Source organism: Kogia breviceps, chromosome 2, assembly GCF_026419965.1.
Source record: "Kogia breviceps isolate mKogBre1 chromosome 2, mKogBre1 haplotype 1, whole genome shotgun sequence".
NCBI lineage: Eukaryota > Metazoa > Chordata > Mammalia > Artiodactyla > Physeteridae > Kogia > Kogia breviceps.
Genome location: NC_081311.1, coordinates 157361408 through 157383479, shown reverse-complemented (window position 1 = coordinate 157383479; position 22072 = coordinate 157361408). Strand labels below are relative to the sequence as shown.

At 40.1% G+C, this 22072-nt stretch overlaps 2 pseudogenes; one reads left to right on the top strand and one right to left on the bottom strand.

Annotated features, from left to right (window-relative positions):
• Positions 1–12229: 12229 nt before the first annotated feature.
• On the bottom strand, positions 12230–14602 carry LOC131751453 (mitotic-spindle organizing protein 1 pseudogene; annotated as a pseudogene).
• Positions 14603–16163: 1561 nt separating this feature from the next.
• Positions 16164–18938, top strand: LOC131750415 (non-histone chromosomal protein HMG-14 pseudogene; annotated as a pseudogene).
• The last annotated feature ends 3134 nt before the right edge of the window (positions 18939–22072 follow it).

The window sequence follows — 22072 nt, the reverse complement described above, 5'->3', positions numbered from 1 at the left end:
ATGTCATATAGGACTGATTTAATGTTTATTCTTTTCCCTAGATAGAGGTCAAAGAATCATGTAAAATCCAAACTCTTTTCTTCAGTTTAAATCATTTAGGGAGGTTTCCAGTATTAACATGGGAATCAATGCAACTTGAAACCACGATGGCCTCTGCAGGCCTGTGTGAACCTTGACACCAGTCCTTCTCTCCCACACACTTGCTTCCAGTTTCCCTGCCCAAGTGGGCACATGAGAACAGCTGGCTCAGCTCTTAATAGTAAGAGGAAAAAAAAAAGTTTGGATTTCGTTTTCTGCTGACACCACGAATTGAACCCGTATGTCTTGACATTTTAGATGGAAAAGACGTCCTAAATCAGAAAGTCAGTCCTTCGGTAATGCAGGAAAAGCAACTGAAAACATTCTCTTGGGCGGCGTGAACCACAGTTCCCCTTTTGCCATGAAAACCTCATGTCTCTACAGTTTCATGACCAGCTCTTTCCTTTAGGAAAAATGCAATTTAGACTTTCCCCTACCTCCTTTTTTTAAAGTTATCACATGTATTTTTAGCATCACATGTATTTTTAGCATACCTGCAGTTACCTAAGATGCAAGGTGAATCCTTCCTCCTACAGTGCTGGTTCTCACTGTCTTCACAAGGCAGCAGTACTAGAAGCAGGTCAGTCTGGAGGACTGGGGAGGGGGCCGCTGAGTCCTTCCACATCACTGTCAGCCACCTCTCCCAACTACAGCAACTAAATATCCGATCTAGAAACAGTGTGCTTGCTGTGTAGTTCCAAGACACTTTCATAAGTTCCCCTGTATTGTGCCTCCCAAGGCCACATAGACAGATTCCAGAGGCCCCACTGCCCTGCGGTATTTGGTTGTCTAGGCAAAATGGAGATTTTAGGATTGCATATTACTAGCTACCTCACATAGCTACTGAGGATTCAGTGAGATAAGTAGGTAAAGCATCCAGCCTAGTCCCTGACTGGCCATAAATTCGCATTAAAAATGTTAGTTTTGTAGGTTAGTTCACCTAGTTTCTCTGTAATTCAAATATCCGCTAATAGATAGGTCCTTGAATCCACTAGAATTAGTTATGTTATCTAAAAGGGGAGCAAATGAAATCCCAAGTGGAAAAGGGTCCGGGGTTCCCAACTAGAAATAATCCTCCCTTTGTGATGTCTAATGGGATTTAACATCTAGGTATCATAGATCTTTTAAAAATATTATATCTAGAAGAGAGATTCAAGAAGATGATAAAGTCTGAATTCCTAAGAAGGAGGCGTTGATCTGGTGCTTCTTTTACACAATGTATTTTCCATCTATACTTGTAGATCTTTTGTTTTTAGCCATGATATCTGTCTCTAGCAGTGCAGGGAGAGCTCGTATTGAAACCCTGGAAGACTGCCAAATCACATCATTGTTGAGGTGGTTGACGCAGTTTCTGGGATAAAGGAAGTTCCTGCTTGAAGGGTCCCATTTGTTCTTAGACTTAGCTTGCATCATGTGTGTTGAACCCTGGAATTTGTATATGTAATTGCTCTTGAAGGGTAGGATATATAGAGAGCCAGTTGTAACTGGTTTGTTCAAATTGAGCCTAGAACAAGGCAGATCTGTGAAGGGAGGGGCAGAAAGGCCAGATCAGCTTGGTACCAAGAGTCCCAGCGTGTTCAAAGCTGTTGAACAAGCTCACGAGAGCAGGATACACCCTGGGGGAAACCAGGTCCAAAAATAATGGCCTTATACAGCATGAGGGTGTCATGACTGATCTTCTGAGGCTGACTCATTTTGACAAAGCTTTGCAAAGATGCAAGTATATACATTGTAGAAATGTGTATGCAAATTAGAAATCAGGAATATGGATTTTTATGTCTAGTGGCCAACTGTAAGCTTAAAAATTAGTTCTAACGATCGAACATTCTACTTATTATGATATAAAGCACTGTCCAATCCTTTTATTGACACCTGAAATTATGAGAGTATGGTAGAAGAGTAATGTTTCTCAAGAATCTGTGGACACCTAGGGGTCTGAAGACATTATTTTCAGGTCCTTGTATTTTGAAGTGTGTGTTTTCAGTTCAATGGTGATATTTTAAATTATTGTTTACCCTTACATGAGTAAAAGGTTTTTTGTTTTTAGCTACAATTTATAACCAAAAGATCCTTTAAAAACATATCTTGGATCAATATGTTTTAAACCAGGGACTTGGCATATTCTTGATGATTCTTATAAAAGGGGTCCATTCTTTACTCAAGCATGGGAAACACAGTAATCCTGGGTAGGTGAGTTAACCATGAACCCTAATTTCTTGATCTATAAAATAGGATTTATAAGGACTCCTTCAGAAGGTTGCTATGGATTAAATGAGGACAATATTTGTAAAGCACTTGGGACTTAGTAGGTGCTCAGTAAATGTTAGTTCTCATCTCTCTCTGAGCTCCTTTCCCTCATTCCCTGAGGTTACACAGAGGTACAAAAGATGTAAGGTCTCCAATTACAAATAGTTACCTTCTCTTCCTCAAGTAAAGAAAGTAGACTGGTTTTAGCAAGTTGTTGCCATTTCTCGGGCTTTTAGAAAGTTATACTTAGTCATGATGTAACTCCAGAGTCATTGAAAAGGAATTCAGTTGTGAGTAGAATGTTCTAGATAATCCAAGAGTAACCGGAGTGCCTTATATTTTCTGGCCTTCTGCAATTCTCCTTTCTATTAATATCCAAATAAAAATTATGTGAACACCCATTTGCTTGCTCATGTTAAACTCATTTCCCTTATGGGTATTTTTGAAAGTTCCTTGGAGTCTTGCCTGTTGTGTTGTCATTTGTCACTTTTTATTTAACTACTCTCTCAGTTCTTGATTGTCACTGGTCATCTGGTCACCATACTCCATGTTGAGCCTTCTCCCTCTTCTTCATAGGAGAGAACCACTCCCTTCATGTTCTAAGCAACTGTTAGGCAGGTACTACATAAAAAAAGAATGAAAATTTGCCATTTGCAACAACATGGATGGACTTGGAGGGTATTATGCTGAGTGAAATAAGTCAGAGAAAGACAAATACAGTATGTTATCACTTATATGTGGAATCTACAAAATTTTAAAAACCTAGTGAATATAACAAAACAGAAACACACAGATATAGAGAACAAACTGGTGGTTACCAGTGGGGTGAGGGAAGGGGGAGGGTCAAGATAGAGTAAGGGATTAAGAGGTAAAAACTACTGTATATAAAATAAATAAGCCACAAAGATATATTGTAGAGCACAGAGAATATAGCCAATATTTTATAACTATAAATGGAGTACAATCTATAAAAATTTTGAATCCCCATGTTGTACACCTGAAATTAATATAATATTGTAAATCAACTATACTTCAGTTAAAAAAAGGGCAGATGGGGCTTCCCTGGTGGCTCAGTGGTTGGGAATCCACCTGCCGATGCAGGGGACACGGGTTCTTGCCCCGGTCCGGGAAGATCCCACGTGCCGCGGAGCGGCTGGGCCCGTGAGCCATGGCCGCTGGGCCTGCGCGTCCGGAGCCTGTGCTCCGCAATGGGAGAAGCCACAGCAGTGAGAGGCCCACGTAGCACAAAAATAAATAAATAAATAAAATTTAAAAAGGGCAGATGTTAGATTACAGTTGTTAATAAGAAGAGTTAAAGGACTTGAAAGCTGTCTGTCAAAAATCCCTGCCCCTAGGTTCCCTGCCCATGTTCCATCAGGAGGTCTTCCAATTGGCCCTCTCTCCTTGGGTCCCAGCTGCTGGGCTCAGCTTCCCTTCAGATTTGATACATTTTCCCCTGCTTTCTTTTCCCCAAGTCCCTGGGCGTCAGTCCCCCACTACTCTACCCAAAAATCTCAAACAAAATAGTTAGATCTCTATAAAGACTGTTGTAATAAAGCAAAACAAAAAATACATAAACCCCCCAAAGACTTATAGTGTTCTTCTCACACCTTTAAAACTGAAACATCCCCAAACTAAATATCAGTGACACAAATCTGGGTCCCAATTCTGTTAATGCCAATTAGTTGACAGATTTTAGTCACTGATTATTTCTATACTGTAATTTCATTGAATTGGGGCTTGATTGGCAGGAATAGAGGTGAGGGTTGTAGGAGATGCAGGTATGTGTGGGGGAATATAAAATGATCTCCACTTATATAAGGAATCTAAAATAGTCAAAATTCTAGAAGCAGAGGGTAGAATGGTAGATGCCAGGGGCTGGGGGGAGGGGAAAACAGGGAGGTATTAGTCAAAAGGTACAAAGTTTCAGTTATAAAAGATCCATCTAGAGATTTACTGCACAACGCAGTGCCTGTAGTTAACAATACCGTACTGAATACTTAAATTTTTGCTGAAAGGGTAGAGTTGAGAGCCAGGAGGTAGTTAAGTGGGTTTTTTTTTATCATAATAAAGAAATAAATAGGGCAGTAGGAAACTTTTGGTGGTGCTGGATTGTTTATGGCATAGGTTATAATGATGGTTTCCTGGGTATACACTTAACTCCAAACTCATCGAACTGTATACATTAAATATGTACAACTTTTTGCATGCTGACCATACCTCAATAAAGTGTTTTTTTGTTGTTTTTTTTTCGCGGTACGCGGGCCTCTCACTGCAGTGGCCTCTCCCGTTGCGGAACACAGGCTCCGGATGCACAGTCTCAGCGGCCACGTCTCACGGGCCTAGCCACTCTGCGGCATGTGAGATCTTCCCGGACCGGGGCACGAACCCGTGTCCCCTGCATCAGCAGGCGGACTCTCAACCACTGCGCCACCAGGGAAAACCCAATAAAGTGGTTTTTAAAATATACAAAATAGGGCTTCCCTGGTGGCGCAGTGGTTGAGAATCCGCCTGCCGATGCAGGGGACATGGGTTCGTGCCCTGGTCCGGGAAGATCCCACATGCCACGGAGCAACTAAGCCCGTGAGCCATGGCCGCTAGGCCTGCGCGTCCGGAGCCTGTGCTCCGCAACGGGAGAGGCCACAACAGTGAGAGGCCCGCATACCGCAAAAAAAAAAAAAAATATATATATATATATATACAAAATGATCTCTATGACTCCTGCAAATTCAGATTCTATTTTATTCTAAAGGCACCTTTTTGGTATTAAAAATCACATACATTACAATGAAATTATCTTCATGTACTTTTATGTAAGCTTAATAATTAAATTACTAAAAATTACAAAAATTTAAGTATAGCTACTGTAATTTCATCTCTAATTTTACATGGAAAGTTTGGCACATACCAATAAAATTAATTGTACTGTTTTCCCAGTGTAGGAGATGTTTTACTTCTGAAAAAAATTATTTTGGAAGGGGCAAGGGAGGGAGGTATATATGTTACTATAGTAAGTATATAAATTTCAGTAGCATATTTGATGTAAAAATAACTGATTTGATTTCTAATACATTTGTAATGAGCTGATTTTAAATTAGATTTCCATGATATACCCCATAAAAAAAAAGAAAAAAAAGAAAAAGATCAGGTTGTCTTTGTTTGGGCATGTGGATAATAATACTTTACCCAGAATTGATATTATGTAAGGTTTGAAGTTATAAGAAGGAATTTGAATAAAATACCTGGATCATAACCCAAGTCACCCTGTTGACACACCTGATGGGCCTTTTCACGTTTAAGTTATAAAGGAGAAGTTAATGGAGCACCAGGTCTCACCTCACACTCCAGGTGGGTCAGGGAGGTGCCCCAAACAGATATTTCCCTCTAGCTCCAAGCTGTGTAGTTTCTCCGAGCCAACAGGCACACTCTCTGGGTTTGGGGTGGTGGGGTACATCCCACCCCAGTACTGTGTAGAGTGCATAAAGTATTGGGGAGAACTGTGGGGCAGAGGAAAGGCTGCATTGCCCCAAATATAGTAATGAGTGATTTTTACCCTGATTCATTTATAAGTTTGATTATTGATTATGCAGATTGTGTTTATATGAGCAATTTTATTTGAAAAACCAGTTATTACTGGTCATAGGTAATGACTAAAATATCAGTATTTTATATATGTGTTTATACACACACACACACCACACACAAACATTTTAAACGTAACAGGCTTTAAAAACAAAGACACATCAAATCATCTCTTTAAATCCTGCATATTGTCCCCTCATCTTCCTCCAAGTATTGGTGATTCTCATCTCCTTTAAACCCTATCATTTAGAAAGAATTGTAAAGTTAATATTAATGTGTCCTATATATTTCTTGCTTACAGTGGTGGGACAGCAATCATGTCAGCCACAGAGGAGGAACAAATACATATATTCAAGACAAACCCTATAGTAACATCGCTGTCACCCTCTCGCAAGCCTTTCTATGTCCTTGAGTGGGAGGAGGGGTGGAGATGCTACCTACCACTCTGGGCATGTCCAGGGGACTGTGAGGTGCAATGGCAATGCCATCTTTCTTGTGCTTTAAGGTGAAAAAGTGCTTAAGAACCACTGCTTTAAAATAGAGGATTTTGAACTTTTAAAGCAACAGAATCTTTTTCTCAAAAGAAATTTTACAGGGCCCTGAAATAGGTAAAAGCACAGGTGCTCTGGGTGAAATGGTGAGGGGTGGGAATGGGAAAGTTACAGAACCCCAATGATTGGGTTTCCATTCTGGGTTTCCTTACCCTGGAGAGCCCTGCAGCAGCAGGAAGAACATAGTCTGTATTGCTCTGTAGTTGTCTCTGTTGCAACATAATAATTGCATCACGAAAGAGGGTGCAAGTGCATATCAAATATTACAGATTTCCTGGAGGAATAGCTGGGAGGTCACAATTATCCTCAAACTCTGTGATGGCAGAAGGACGAGGGGATGGGTGGAAGAGATTCTGCTCCCTTTCACCCCAACATCCCTACACATATGCAGGTGCTCCTGTATCAGTTTACCTGGCTGGGTTTCACACATAAGATTTTTTTTTTTTTGAAGAAAAGATTCAATTTCTGAAAAATAAAAACAAAAGTTTTGTTTAATTTTCTTATTTTATATGTTTGGAATCTGAGTACTGGAGAAGTTGTGATTCTTGTCTAGGTTGATTCCATTGGTAAATAAATAGCAGAGTCAAGACCACAGCCAGCATCAACTGAGCAACTCACCCCACGTTGGATGAGCGTGTGCTCTGTGGCCAGCACTGTCCCAGCCAGGAGTGACCTCATAGCCTAGTCTTTCTTTGAAACCAATGTTCTCCCTTTCCTATTTTGGCTCTACTGAGGTGACTACTAAGTTTCTTCCAGAATGACAACGGCATGGAGATGATTCTCCCACTCAGTATAAACACAGTGAGGAATTTCCACTAGGAGCCCTTGATCCACATCCGTTTTTTGGCCATGTTGCGTCTTCGTTGCCACGTGCAGGCTTTTTCTAGTTGTGGCGAGCGGGGGCTACTCTTCACTGTGGTGCGCGGGCTTCTCATTGCGATGGCTTCTCTTGTTGCGGAGCACTGGGTCTAGGCACGTGGGCTCAGTAGTTGTGGCTCACAGGCTTAGTTGCTCCGCGGCATGTGGGATCTTCCCGGACCAGGGCTCAAACCCGTGTCCCCGCATTGGCAGGCGGATTCTTAACCACTGCGCCACCAGGGAAGTCCCCACATCCAGTTTTGACCAACACTTTGGAGAATTAGACCAGTTCTGTGCCGGCTTACACATGGTGTGGTTTTCTATATATTACGACATAGGGGAAATACATATGGTTGTAGTTTAATAGAATTTAGATAATCTGGGTGTTTTTGAGAAGAGGTGGGCAGCGAAGTGTAGTGAGGAGAGAGACTGGAAGCCAGCATTTCTAACTGAATGTGTGACAGGAGATCAAGGGGGTGGAGCAGGGCCAGGGCAGGCCCTGTGTCACATCAGCCTTTTTCAACCCTGCTGTTATAGGTAGGATCAGGACACCACCTTTCCAGAGAGCACTCAGAGGAATGGTGGTTGACAGAGGAAGGTGGTCTGTTTTTGCCTTGCTATGTACGTGAGCCTGAGCCACCATCTTGTCTCCCACTAGCTGCCTCCTCGGGTCCGTGTCAAAGGCTGGAAACACGGGCTTGCCCCAGTGAGAGGCCCAGACAGGCCTTCTGATCTGCGGTGACCTGCGGCTGCTCCTGTTGCACGGCTCCTGTCAGCCACGTAGTATTTGTGGATGTAGGAACTAAAGTGTTAAGTGTCAACAGCTAAAACGGGGTGGATTTATGTGTGTCATAATGTTGTTTTATTTACATGGGTACTTTCTGTACTATTTCTCTAAGAACATTCCCCTGCATATTTAGGGATTCTCGTTGTTCTCTAGACACATCAGGGGAATATTTGCTTGTTTAGGCAGTCATTCTTTCTTTCTTCTTCCATCCCTCCATCCCTCTCTTTTCTTTCTCTTTTTCTTTCTCTCTCCCTCCCTCCCTTTCTTCCTTCTCTCCTGGGGGGTAAATATATAAATTTGTACACTATTACTTATTTCTTGATCTCTTATGGCCAGATACTTAATGATTTTTATATCTGTGTAATTTAATTTCATATAGAAGAATCTTATATAATATAAATTTTATATAAATATATAATAAACACAGTAATATATAAATATAACAAATTTATATATGGTACAAATATAAAACTATATTTGTATAAATTATACATGAATTTAATCCTCAAACCCAACTTTTACCCATATTTGTAGATAAACTAAGCCACAGAGAACTCTGTCCTCAAGGAGCTTATATAGATGTTGGAGTGTATGTCCTTGATCTCTCTAGCCTATGACTAAAATAAGGTCACAATTCCCCCTTTATATCCAAATTATTATGACACAAACTTCCAGCCTATGTGACTGCCCTAAGTCCAACCTTCACCTGGTTTCTTTCTGCAGATACCACTGGGAGAGTCTCAAAGCACCACATCAAATGTGCCTGAGAGCAAGAACTCGGGTTCTCCCACGTCAGCCTTTTGGTATCACAGTCTGTTGCTGCCTTGCCACCAGTGGCCTTTGTGAAGGTCACTGCTCCAGCAGCCTCAGATGTCCTTTGGAATCACTGCTCACACCATTGCTGTGGCCTTGGAAAGGAACACTACTGTCCCTTCCCTCAGCTCTTCTCTCAGAAACACAGTCAAGCTGTCAGGTCACTGGTGTAAGCATGAGCCCAAAGTTGATTAAATGACTGGATCTCAGATATGCTTCACAGAGCAGGGGCCTGTTCACTGTTGCCCCTTGGCATCTCCATGCCTTGTAATCCAGGCCCCAGAGAAAGATGAAGGAAATTTCTTCAGCTATGTGAGTGAAAGACTCTTGGGAGTGGTTCTTTTCGGACAAAAACAATTCTAGGTCCTCAATCTAGAAGGCAGAAATTGATTGAGAGTTTTACAATAGCACGTTCTAGAGCTTTCAAAATAATCTTAACATCCAGACACTTTGTGGCACATGATCACAATGAATTCCTACAGCCTTAATTAACCACATCATCACAGTGGGGTCCCCCACCTCCAGCATTAGCACTGTTGCCATAGCAACAGTGCTTGATGGCCGTATGAGAGATCTGAGGCATTTTAATTTGATGAACACCTTTTAGAGTGTTCTAGAATCATTCCATGTGATGAATGAGCTGTGATTTGTAAATGATCCTCTGGAAGAGAATATCTGTCTTGCACTTTCAGTTACCAATCTGTGAACACACAGGTAAAATGAAGAAGAAGATGGAGGCTGTTATCTACTCACCTAATAGTGATTAAAGCACACACACACTTCACATCACTTCTCACTGCCAACACAGGTCTTTCTGACCTGGTCAGTTCACATTTATGCGTTCTCACCACATCCGTCCCCTTCTCTTTCTTTCTCTGTTGTCTGAATTACATGGGGAAGTGTTATATTTGTAACTTTGCTTGCATTTTTCTCTCAGGCCTCATATACTTTTAGTTATTCATTAGCATGTGGATGGCAGACTGAAGCGGCTTGCAGGGAAGTGTGGTCTTCCCAACTTCAACGTCAACTCTGCCTGGGTGGTCTGTACACATTTTGAAGCCTTTCAAAATGAGGGCAAAGGCAGAGGAAGATGATCATTGGAACGAATCAGAAACTCCAATGGCGCAGTCATGAAATATTTGAAGATTGTGAAATAAAATATTTGCCTTTTTGTTTCTTATTTTTGAATTGCTTTCAAGGCCTTTTTTTTTTTGCTTCCAAAAGTAATTTTTTTTTTTAACATTTTTATTTGAGTATAACTGTTTTACAATAGTGTGTTAGTTTCTCCTTTACAACAAAGTGAATCAGTTATACATATACATATGTTCCCATAACTCTTCCCTCTTTTTCCAAGAAGCATTATTTTTGCATTGTCTGCCAGATTTTGTAAGTCCTTTTGTGTCAGTTGCTCCTGTGTGTTTTTCTAATGTCCATTATTTATGTCAAACCACAGTGCTATCTTAAAGTAGAAGGCCAAATTTGATAGTTTTATCTTTGAGGAAACTACCCTAGGCTGTCTTTATAACTGGTCTAACCTCGAGCAAATTAAGCATAATCAAATTGAAGGTTAATTTCTTTAGGAGAGCATTTGTTTAATTCACATGGATACTAGGTAACCCATAAAAACTAAAAAATGGGGCTTCCCTGGTGGCACAGTGGTTAAGAATCTGCCTGCCAATCCAAGGGACACGGCTCCGAGCCCTGGCCCGGGAAGATCCCACATGCCGTGGAGCAACTAAGCTCATGTGTCACAACTACTGAGCCTGAGCTCTAGAGCCCACAAGCCACAACTACTGAAGCCTGAGTGCCTAGAGCCCATGCTCCTAACAAAGAGCAGCCCCAGCTCACTTCAACTAGAGAAAGCCCGCGTGTGGCAACGAAGACCCAACACAGCCCCCCAAAAAAGATGAATTTCCTCTTAAGTAACTTTAACCTTTTACTATTGCTTTAATTAGAGTATCATGCAATGTGTTAGTATGGACTACAAATGAGCTTAAATAGTACAATTTTATGAAAGGAAAGACAAAAATGACATGGCATGTGGAATCACTTTGACGTGTTATGTATATAGGCCACATATCATTACTACAAAATTAAGATTCCTAAAGCTTTCTAGAAAGCCATGTCTACGTCATCCAACTAGTTTGTTGGACCTCAAATTGGTAAATCTGTTTTCTGTCTTAATACATTATTTCTTGGACTAGATAAAAGAAAGTTTTCCTCTGTGTTGCCAGAATTCCAAACTGGGTAGCTGGAGTATAAGGAACTTTTAGAATATGATATGGATAACTGAAGCAACTACTAGTCCTTTGGCTCAGGTGTTTATTGTTGAGATGGTAACATATGACTAGGCTGAAAGACAAGTGTCAGCAACTATAATAGGACTGTTAATGGGAAGACAGTGTGACTAATTTCTGAGGAACAGGATGAACCACCTTTGCTGTTGCTGTTATTGTTGCTGTTACAGTTGTCATTGTTGGTCATTTTTCTTCCTTTCTACAGGTGCTGTAATTAGTTGGTCAGCCTTTTGCTCAGTAACTCAACTCAGCAGCTACCCTTTTATAGAATCTTATAGATTGGTGGAACTCATAGATTTCAAAAAATATTTTAATATTTGAGAGGATCTTGGAAGTCATCTAGCTGAACTCTGTCTTTTTTTTTTTTTTTTTTTTTTTTTTTTTTTTGCGGTATGCGGGCCTCTCACTGTTGTGGCCTCTCCCGTTGCGGAGCACAGGCTCCGGACGCACAGGCCCAGCGGCCATGGCTCACGGGCTTAGTTGCTCCGCGGCATGTGGGATCTTCCCGGACCAGGGCACGAACCCGTGTCTCCTGCACCGGCAGGCGGATTCTCAACCACTGCGCCACCAGGGAAGCCCTGAACTCTGTCTTTTTATAGATGAGGAAAATGAGGCTCGGGGCAAATACATGACATTCTAAATTGCTTTTGCTTTTTGTTGCTATAGAATCAGGTCTAGAATTCAGGTCTCCTTGCTCCTGGACCAGTGTTCTTTTCACCATATCATCCTACCTCCTTTGCATATCAGTTGCTCACTAAAGATAGAAATGACTGATTTTAGGAGTTTCTCCTAAATGAGGAAGAGGTGTCTCTTCCTAATGCCTGGGTCATTGCCTCCTATACGTCTTTTTTTTTTTTTTTTTTTTTTTAATACCACCAAAATGGTTTTATTTTTGACACTGCCAAGATGCACAACAATGCATTACTTTGGTTTCCTTAAACATTACTTAAGTATGCATTAGAAATAAATGTTTACATTTAAGAAATGTAACACATTAAAAAAGTCCTCTATAAACATAACTCCTTTTCAATATATTTTCCTGCTTTGTTTCACACATAAATAACATAATCCACAAAGTCATAAATAAAACTATTAACTCTTATGACCTAAAAGTATATACAAATTTTGGAACTTGACAAGAATCCACAAAGTCATAAATAAAACTATTAACTCTTATGACCTAAAAGTATATACAAATTTTGGAACTTGACAAGAATGTCATTTTTCTGATTTTATATAAATAACAACATGCAGTATTTGCAATGTTTTTTAATCAAACGAATGACTTACAATCAAAACTTTTATTGTCTCCCAACCAGTTCTCCCTATAATAGACCTTCAGTGCATTTGGTCAAGATGTCATGTATTTATTTAAAAAGTCAAAGTGGTCAAAAGACTAGATTTTTAAAATAGAACAGAAGCTTGCCATTAAATATTATTAAGCCTTATTAAAATCACTTTGGTTTGTCTGAAGAACAAAAAATGCTACCAAAGAGTATATGCTTGTGCTATCATTTTTTTTTTTTTTTTTAATTTTTGGCTGCACCCCACGGCATGTGGGATCTTAGTTCCCCGACCAGGGATCAAACCCACACCCCTTACATTGGAAGGTGGAGTCTTAAACATCCGACTGGATTTCCGGGGAAGTCCCTATACTATCATGTAAATGGAAGCTAACAAAGTCTTAAAAAATCAGATTAAATTTGTATTAGTCTTGGGAAAAATATTCCATTGAGATTCTGTTATAGGAACAGAATCCATGCTAAGTTTTCTAAAATTTATTTTGAACCATCACTTCGATTAGTTAAAACTTTAAGGGTAAAAATAATGACACATAAAAATGATCTTAGAAAGGCACATTTAGAATTCCTGATACAGAACACTTTATTATTTAGTTTTTGTTTAATGACTGGAAATCTTTATTCCTTCAGAAAATAATATTCTTCGTTGAGTGACACCATCTATTTTGTGATTTACTAGATAACCACTCACGGTATACTGTTAGCACTCAAATTATTTTTATGTAACAAAAGTAAAAAAGACTTTTCATGATGGAATTGTTTCATTATGCATTATTATTTTTAAGGCTGTGATTTACAGAGTATAAAAATTAGAAAGAAAAACATTCTTAATTAATATTCTCACTAAATTTAAATGGTTGAAATGATAAATAATGGTAAGCTAAGCACTGTCATTACTTTTAAAATCTAAGTTTCTAAGTTTCATTTTTAAATCAATACAAATATGATCTGCTTCACACTATTAACTGCCAGTCAAATTTTATGTTTAAAAAAACGAAATATTCTTTGTTAAAGAGCAGTTTACAACAAATGTTTTTCCAGGCTCTTATAAAAAACAAGATTCTGATATGCATACTGAATCTAAGTCAAAATCCACAACTGGTAGCCGAAATTGTCAACTTTCAGCCTAATACAACATAAATCCAGTTAGTTTGCATAAACAATTCAAAATTAAAGTTTATAATGGAAATGTCGACAAGTCATAACTACAACATTACTACCGATGCGTTTCACTATACTTCAACCAGGCACAGCACATGTGCACATCTGATAGACAGACTGCTTAGAAAATTAAAGCTATCAGAGCTATAAATAAGGAACACATAAATATGAACACAGCAGTGACAAAGCATTAGAACTGTAAAAAAAAAATAAGATGTGGTGTAAACACAACTGATAGTTTTCTCCGTAAGCCACTTTCCAGTGATTTATAAAGCTATGGTTTTATCATTCTTTTAAAAAGGACAATGTTTCCACATTGCTACATGCAGTGATTTCATTGTACATTCTTAACTACAATGCAATCTTCAATCCTCCTGCAGAGCTTGACATATCTCATCAGGATTTCTTCAGGAAGTCAGCTCGTCATATTTTCAGCAGCCTTTCGTTGTACATTCTTAACTACAATGCAATCTTCAATCCTCCTGCAGAGCTTGACATATCTCATCAGGATTTCTTCAGGAAGTCAGCTCGTCATATTTTCAGCAGCCTTTAATGCTGCAGCGGCCTTGCGAAGTTCCTTAATAACTGATGATAAAGCTTCTGGGTTAATTCCTTGTTCACAGAGCCGTACACATATAAACAGAGTTTCCATATCTAATCCAGTATTCAAAATTCTTGAAATCTCAAGCAGAGATTTCTCCATGGTCTCCCTCACCGCATTCAGATTCGCCGCCGCCGCCACCCCGGCGCCGCTGTTACTCGCCCTGCCGGAGGCCGGAGGCCAAGGGAGGAGGGCGAAGGACCTGACCCGGAACTGGAGCGCCTGCCTTTTCTCTTGGGCAGTCACACCGCGCATCCCCCGCTCTCGCCGGGCAGGCTCCGCCCCTCGCGCTCGCCTCGCCTCCTGTATGTCTTGATCGAAAGCTTGTGAGTCTGTCACTCAAGATAGCTATTTCCCAAGCACTCACCAGCTATTTAGACTCAGTACAGGGCCTCCCTCATGGAAACAATTGCTATGGTGTTGATAAAATAAGGTAATGGTCTTAAAAAAGCTGGGCAGGAATAGGTGGCAGTTACTGATAAACCTGTCATTGGTCCATGGCAAACTGAAAAAATTAAGGACAATATAGTAAATTTCCAGATAACCAATATTATTCAATTAATTTTAAAAATTTGAGTTTGGTTTTTCTATGTTTTCTTCATTCAATATTTGTGATACTGGACACTTGGAGATACAGTGACTTGTCCTCATGGACATTACATTCTAAGTGGAGGACACAAATTTTGAACAATAAAACACATATTTCACATACCAGTAAGTTCTATGCAGAAAATAAATCAGAGTATCAGGACAGAGAATGCCTGGAATAGGGCCAGGGTTGGTTAACTCACCTAGAATGGTTAGGGAGGTCTGTGAGGAAGTGGCATTTGAGTGAGGAATGGATGAAGAGAAGGAACCACCAAGTAAAGATGTAAGGGAAGAACATTTCTGTCAGGAGAAAGCATGTGCAAAGGTCCTGAGGTGGGAATAGGCTTGGTGGTAGCAAACATGGAGTGAGAAAAGGTGGAGAACAGAAGCAGATGAGATCACACAAGTGGTCAGGGGCCAGGTCATGCAAGTAAGGCATTTGGATTTTATTCCACATATAACAGGAAGTCCACTGGAAGGTTTTAAGCTAATAGGGCAAGAGAGAGGGAAACAAGAAATTTTAGCAGTAATGTTAATGACAGAAAATGATGACATAGACTAGGGAGGCTGGGTTGGAAATGGAGGCGATGAAAAGTGACACATTTGGAGTATGTCTTGAATGTTGAACTGACAGGATCTGCTGAAGGACAGAGTGTGGGAAAAAATACAAAAGTGTGGCTGACCGACTTTAAGGTGGTCCCCCTGACCACTGCGTTCTGGTGTTCATGTGCTTGTTTAATCCCCTCCCTTTGAGTGTGGCTGGGACCTGTGACTAACTTTTAACCAATAGAACATGGCAAAGGTGATGGGATGTTACTTCTGTGATTACATATATAAGACTCCATCTGGCTAGTAGGCTCTTCTCTTTCTCCCTCGCTAGCTTTGAAAAAGTAAGCTGCCATGCTATCAGAGGGCCTCTGGAGAAAGCCCTTTGGCAAAGAACTGTAGCTGGCTTCTAGATACTGACAGTGGCCTCCAGCTGGCATCCAGCTAGAAGTCAGGACCCTCAGTCCTATAACCACAGGAACTGAATGTTGCCAACAACCTCATGAGCTTGGAAGCAGATCACCAGCTGAGCTTCCATATGAGAACTAAGCTTCTAGAGAAGAATTGAGCCCCAGTCCATACCTAGACTGCAGCCCTGTAGAGCCTTGCTGAGCCCTGACTTCTGACCCGTGGAAACTATGGGATATTAAAAGTGTGTTGTGTTCAGCTGCTAAATTTGTGGTAATTTGTTACGCAGCAACAGAAATATAATACACATAGGATGTTTAAATCAACTTTTCTAGTTTTACTGTCATGAAGTGTTTAAACAATAAAAAAGCCATGATTCTCGAACACAGCTCACTTGATTTGCAGTTGGCGAAACAGGGCAACAGAGTAAGCAACACATCTGAGGCTATACAGCCTAGCCTAGCAATTAGAATCCCACCTCCTGTTTCCACAGCCACTGCTTTTCCTGCTGCACTATGCTACTTCCTATTAAATGTTGTTTTTGTTTGTTTCTGTTAGTCTGTGTGAAGCACATCCTACAACTTTACTCTGGTTTATTGAGGCTTGTCAGAAAAAAAGATGTCTTTCTTTACCTCATCCAGGAGGTCTGCCCATGTGTGGTTCATCTGAATTCTTAACCTGCAACCTGTGGTAGCCTCCATCATGGAAATGAAGTGGCATTGGGTTAGGGAGAACCCTTTAGACTCTCCCAGCACAGCTTATTTTAAAACTTCCTACCCATTCAAGGCAAGGCTCCTCTTTCCCCATAAATTCTTGGGAGCTCTTGCCCTGTTTATGTGGCCTTTCCTGGAAAACAAACCACAGTAGGGGTCACTGAACGGCCACTGAGTTGAAATGATAGAAAACAAGAGAATAGAAAATATTTTTAAAATAGAAGGAAAGAAGGAAGGAAGGGAGGGAGGGAGGAAGGGAGGGAGGAAGGAAACTACATGGGAGGAATGCAGCCGAAAATGCCAGTGACCCTTGGTGCTCACAATTGAACATATATGATTAAACATAGTGAACATCTCTCATTAGCTGTACAGCTGCTGTCAAACCTGGCGGATGCATCTTACACTGTTTTCTGTGTCCATTGCCAGAGACAAGAGACAGGAACTGGAATTTTGGGTAATGCTGCTCTGGAAGTTGCTCTCTCTTTATATAGTTCATGAAGCATTGGAAGGATTTAGCAAACAGCCTCATCATATCAGGAGACTTCAGTACTTTCTTGGCAATTCTCCTAATTCTCACATATTTTCCGGCCCTTTGTCTCTTGACCTGTTCCTTGCTTAGCCTAGTACAAAATTACTATTTTCGTTCTTTTAATGCTAGGATGAGAAAATGGAATTCTTCTCTTTTGTATATGAGCCAAGGCATCGGGGTTGACAGGGTAAAATAGGCAACAGGGATAGAGTGAAAGATGACAGATCAACATCGATGCACAGTGGACAACCAAGTATTTTTCTCTAGTTTGCAGTAATTTGGGGGGCGGTTTGACTCAAGTTGAAATGAGGTTTGTAAATAATTATGGTTTAAATTATCAAGCTGTAGGTCAGACTCTTGTTCAGCTATTTGATATAAGCAAATACCAGCAGTCATATTTTATGGGGAAATGTTTCAGCTGACCTAAGTACATAGGAATATTTACTGCAATTCTGAAAATAATTTGAGATTACTAAACTTCCCCTATCCTTTTCCCTGAGAAGACACCCACGCCTCGCCTGCCCTGTTCCCACACCATCCTGCAAAAATCCTTTTTTTACTTGCCAGGACCCTGAAATTTAAGAATTAAATATGCTTATTTGCTTATTTGCTCTTTGCAAATATGCTCTTTGCTTATTTGTTGTTTACCTAAAATTTATATAACTCAGGAATGATAACAAGTGAAGCTTTGTCAGCTATTTATACATGAAAGTGAGTCTATCCCATCATTTCCTGGAGCAGGTTTAGGTGAGGGGTGGGAGGCTGCTTTGATAGTGAGGGAAGTTATATGGTGGGAGGCACTAGGGAGGCACATATGGGAGATACACCTAGGGAAGGTCAGGCAAAGGGAAGGGGGCTCTGAAAACCAACGCAAGCTACTTGACGATCTGCCCTGCCAAGCATCAGCCTAACATGATCTCGGTCTGGCTTCTTTCCTGATCCTTGTAAGAAATGGTAGATGTCTGAACAAGCTAAAAACCTACATAAAAACTGATGTGGCACTCAAGAGCCACGCATCGTTACACACTGTTTAGTAACATAAATATTATTCTGTATAGTTCCATGTATTCAAAGCTTTTAAAAGCACACTGTATTGTCAGGTTACTTAAACGGCCCGCATGGTATTACCTTCTTGTCTGATGAGGGTATATGAATGATATGCAAATTTTGCTGTATACAGGCAATGCATATAGTTACATTTTCTGAATTTCCATATTTCGAGCAAGTTTAATTTTCAGTCAGAACACTTTACACTGTATTTAATAACACTGTCATGATTAAAATTGGTCAATTAGTTCAACCAAACAAATGATTACTTTAATAGAATATTATTTCAATTTGGCTATTTCATTCTATTGCTTAAAAAAATGTAAACAAAATTAGCCAAAACAAAACCAAAATCCCAAACAAATACTAAGCCTTCCAGTTAACTCTGTCAAAAAAATTTGAGGCACTAGAAAACAGATTATTGGGGCGGCGGGAGGAGCGGTAGCGGCCAAGCCCCCCAGCTTCCCGAAAGCTCTCGGCGCGCCGCGGCCCCCACGCACCGGGCACGCGCCCGCCTCGCCGCCAAGACGCCCAAGAGAAAGGTCAGCTGCGCCCAGGGGGCGGCGAAGGAGGAGCCCAAGAGGAGGTCGGCGAGGTTGTCAGCTACACCGGCTCCTGCAAAAGTAGAAACGAAGCCAAGAAAGGCGGCAGGAAAGGATAAATCTTCGGACAAGAGTGCAAACAAAAGGGAAAAGGGGAGCAAAGGAAAAACAGGCCGAAGTGGCTAACCAAGAGACTAAAGAAGACTTACCTGCAGAAAATGGAGAGACTAAAAATGAGGAGAGCCCAGCTTGTGATTAAGCAGGAGAGAAAGAAGCCAAGTCTGATTAATATCACACACCTGGTCCTATCAGTGGCCCCTGTCTCCCTTCTTGTACAATCCAGAAGAATATTTTTATCAACTCTTTTGTAAATGCAGGTTTTTTAGTAGCTCTAGAAACATTTTTTAAAAGGAGGGAATCCCACCACTTTTCATTTTTAAAGTGTAAATGCTTTTTTTTTTTTTTTTTTTTTTTTTGCGTTACGCGGGCCTCTCACTGCTGTGGCCTTTCCCGTAGCGGAGCACAGGCTCCAGACGCGCAGGCCCAGTGGCCATGGCTCACGGGCCCAGCCGCTCCGCGGCATGTGGGATCCTCCCAGACCGGGGCACGAACCCGCGTCCTCTGCATCGGCAGGCGGACTCCCAACCACTGCGCCACCAGGGAAGCCCCTAACTGCTTTTTTTTAAGAGGTGAAATCATCTGCTGGTTGTTTATTTTTCGGTACAACCAGAAAATAGTGGGATTTTGAATATGGGAGGCTTTGATTGTCTTGGGTGTCAGCTTAACATTCCCCAGATGGAGGGTAGCTTTCATATCCTATAATACAAAGCATACTAAATGGCAGTTTGGAGTCAGTTGTGCATTTAATGTCTTAAAACACTTTAAATTACTTCTCTTCCGATGTTGTTTTTGGTAGAATTGTTTCCTAAAGCAAACCTCTCACCCCTTGATCTTGGCTCTCCTGGGCAGAATTTTGTGCCCTCTGTAACATCTTTGGTCGTGGTTGTCCAGTTCTTCTAGTAACTGTTAATGTACTGCGAACGACTGACAATTTGAGTATGTAGTGTACATGATATTAAATTGTGAATTAGTGGGACTTACGATATAACAGCATATCAATATTTGAAGATATTGGTACTTGATAGCCTATGAAGGAAAATTTGCCCCTAAATTTTAAGCTGGAAAGTCACTGGAATAACTGTTCAGAAAAGAATCACAACTGCATGATTTTTTAGCTTTTTGGTACGTATGTTGAGAATCGTGTGCAAATGGAAATGTCTGTGTACTGATCCTCAAAACAACCAATAAAATCTCAATTATGAAAGAAAAAAAAAGAAAACAGGTTATTGGCAACAGCAATGTGAATTTTTGTGAATCCACCAAGAGTTGAAGCAATTTGATTATGATAACTTGGCTTTAAGAATTAGTTCTTAAAATATATATATATTTATAAAAATTTCCCTCTGTAATGGAGAATAACTTGTACAGTTGCTGAGGATTAAAATGTCATTATACATTTGTCCAAATCCATGGAATGTACAACACCGAGAGTGAACCCTAATATAAACTATGGACTTCAGGTGATAATGTATTAATGTAGGTTCATCGGTTATAACAAATGTACCACTGTGGTGGGGAATGTAGATAATGGGGACCACTATGCATGTGAGGGCAGGAGGTATATGGGAAATCTTTATACCTTCTGCTTAATTTTGCTGTGAACCTAAAACTGCTCTAAAAAAATAAAGTCTACTGAAAAGAAAAGAAAGAGAAGAATCCTGGACTTCAGAGTGTGGACTTTTCACCAAGGAGGCAATGATAACGGAAATCTCTCCATCCCTGCCAAAAATGATGGTATGTGAAAGATTAGCATCCTTAGGTTGAGAGAAATAAAACAGAAAAGTAATGTTTGCAGTTGATGAGGAAAGCTTAGAAATGTCTGGCTAAACTCTTTAGGTATCAAAATAGAATTCATTAATTTACTAGGTTTTCCCTCATGTATACTGAAATCATGTTTTACCTCATGGTCCAGATTACTAGATAGATGGCCACCTAAAAAAGAAAGAGAGTGAGAGAGAGTGAGAGAGAGTGAGAGAGAGTGAGAGAGAGAGAGAGAGAGAGAGAGAGAGAGAGAGAGAGAGAGAGAGAGAGAGAGAGAGAGAGAGATGGGCATGCATAGATTTTGGATCTGCTCTGTCTGGCTCTGCCTGGCCTCCCCCATACCTCTCAGCCTGGGGTGGACAGAAAAACCCCTGCTTCTTTCATGGGGACAGGATACTCTCTTGTTGCTGGCTGCCTTGTTGGGAGGTTTGCCAGCTTCACTCCAGAACATGAACCGTTTGTTTTTGTTGGTAAAGAAATTTTGAAAGAAACAAACTATGATTCCTTGGTTTTGTTAAAAATAGGGTGCTTGTGGTGGTAGTTAAGTTTGGCAGTCAGGGAAGTTTGAGAAAGATATGTATGTCCTGTATGTCTGGGCTAGAACCTTGCTCTCAGCTGTGCAGTGTTTGCTGAATAGGATTCAATATGTAACTGACACAAGCAAATACAGATAATCTTCAGAAGCTTATACATGTTTTAAAAGTAAAATAAGTTAGTCTTTGACCCTAGGATACTATTGTGAGTCAGATCCCAAGACCAATGTGTTTTAGCTGCAAATAGATCAGGTCTCTGAAGCTATGAATGGACAATAAAACCAATACATGCATACACACATACATATGTGCATACACACATATATACACATCTGTATATGTTCCAGGATTAAGGATTTTAAAATAAATATGAATTAAAATGACAAATACATAGCTATTTTCTTGTTTAAATTCTTTTATATTCCCATTAGTTAACATAGTAAAATTGAGCATCTTTCCAGCAGGTACCCTTTTAGTACTTCAGTATAAAAATAGTTTGATTTATTAAAAATGATTTCACATAGCATTTTGCAGCTTTACTCTGCACAGGGAGTTTATGTTAGCATTTTAATGTCATCTCTGTTTTGAACTCTTCAGAATTTAAAAAGTACATATCTGTCTTAGAGGCCATTATGCATCAGTTTATTTGTCTTATATAACTCATCTTAATATTTAACTTGTACTAAAATAACTTACAAAGTTTATTTAATTTGCTTGGGAAGACTGATGCACAACAGACTTTTTGGTCTTGATATCTTGGCACAAAGCATCCATAGTTATTACTATTGCATAATTAAGCATACTTCCAGAAATATGACAATGTACAAATTGGAGTAATGCCAAAATTATGTATTTAGAGATTGTTTCAGAGAATAAAAACCAGTCTTTCCCTCTAACACCAATTATCCAGTGTTCTTACACACTGAATAAATAACCAAATTGATCATCCTCAACCTTGAATTAAATTTGGAGAACTCTCATTTTTACAAGCTCATCGGGCTTTCATTTT